The sequence below is a fragment of the Limulus polyphemus genome, unplaced genomic scaffold (genome assembly GCF_000517525.1).
Source record: "Limulus polyphemus unplaced genomic scaffold, Limulus_polyphemus-2.1.2 Scaffold100157, whole genome shotgun sequence".
In the NCBI taxonomy this organism is placed as follows: domain Eukaryota; kingdom Metazoa; phylum Arthropoda; class Merostomata; order Xiphosura; family Limulidae; genus Limulus; species Limulus polyphemus.
Genome location: NW_013765753.1, coordinates 1 through 1,314, shown reverse-complemented (window position 1 = coordinate 1,314; position 1,314 = coordinate 1). Strand labels below are relative to the sequence as shown.

General features: G+C 39.3%; 1 pseudogene; it reads left to right on the top strand.

Moving 5' to 3' along the window:
- Positions 1-702: 702 nt before the first annotated feature.
- LOC106477917 lies at positions 703-1,254 on the top strand (annotated as a pseudogene).
- Positions 1,255-1,314: the final 60 nt, after the last annotated feature.

The following is a 1,314-nucleotide window of genomic DNA, read 5'->3' as shown; positions in this document are numbered from 1 at the left end:
GAATCACTTGAAAAAACACGGGGGTGCTTAACTTTTTTCCAGGTGTATATATATATTTCTATAGTATAGTGTAAGCCTTATACTGACAGTTACTTTTAATTAAGTAAGACAACAACAACATCAATATTACAGTAGGAACGTCCAGATTCAACGTCTCTCTGTGTGTTTTTGTTCATAACTTTATAAATGTATCTTTCAAACAATGTAATTGGTCATATTCAAAGGTCGCTCTTAACTTAGCAGGATCTTTTATAAAGCATTTTAACATTATTAACGTTATTATTGCTACAAATTGTCGACTTAGCCGTTTCGTCTATGTTTATTGTTACAGAATGCCGACTTAGCCGTTTCGTCTATGTTTATTGTTACAGAATGCCGACTTAGCCGTTTCGTCTATGTTTATTGTTACAGAATGCCGACTTAAACGTTTCGTCTATGTTTATTGTTACAGAATGCCGACTTAGCCGTTTCGGTTCTATGTTTATTGTTACAGAATGCCGACTTACCCGTTTCGTCTATGTTTATTGTTACAGAATGCCGACTTAGCCGTTTCTTCTATGTTTGTCGTTACAGAATGTCGATTTAACCGTTTCGTCTATGTTTATTGTTACAGAATGCCGACTTAGCCGTTTCGTCTATGTTTATTGTTACAGAATGCCGACTTAGCCGTTTCTTCTATGTTTATCGTTCCAGAATGCCGACTTAGCCGTTTCTTCTATGACAATAAACTTTGCTCGAGAAAGCGTCATAGACTTTACCAAACCATTCATGACATTAGGGATTGGCATCTTATTCAAACTGCCCACCAGCATGCCAGTCAAGCTGTTTTCCTTCATGAGTCCTCTAGCGGTGGATATCTGGCTGTACGTGCTAGCCGCCTACATCCTCGTCAGCTGTACCATGTTTATCGTAGCCAGGTTTAGCCCTTACGAATGGAAGAACCCTCATCCCTGCATCTTGGAAACCGACATTATGGAAAACCAGTTCAGCCTCAGCAACAGCTTCTGGTTCATGATTGTAACCCTCATGCATCAAGGATCGGACATTAACCCTAAAGCAACATCTACCCGTATTATTGGCGCCATCTGGTGGTTCTTCACGCTAATTCTGGTATCTTCCTACACGGCTAATTTGGCAGCTTTCCTTACAGTAGAAAGAATGATTACTCCTATCGAAAGCGTCGAAGACCTTGCTTTACAAAGTAAAATTTCCTACGGAACTCTGGAAGGAGGTTCTACAATGACTTTTTTTCGGGTAAGTTTCTGGGTATTCTAGGGACACTTTAACAGTAAAGTAGTAATTCTCGTTAACTTA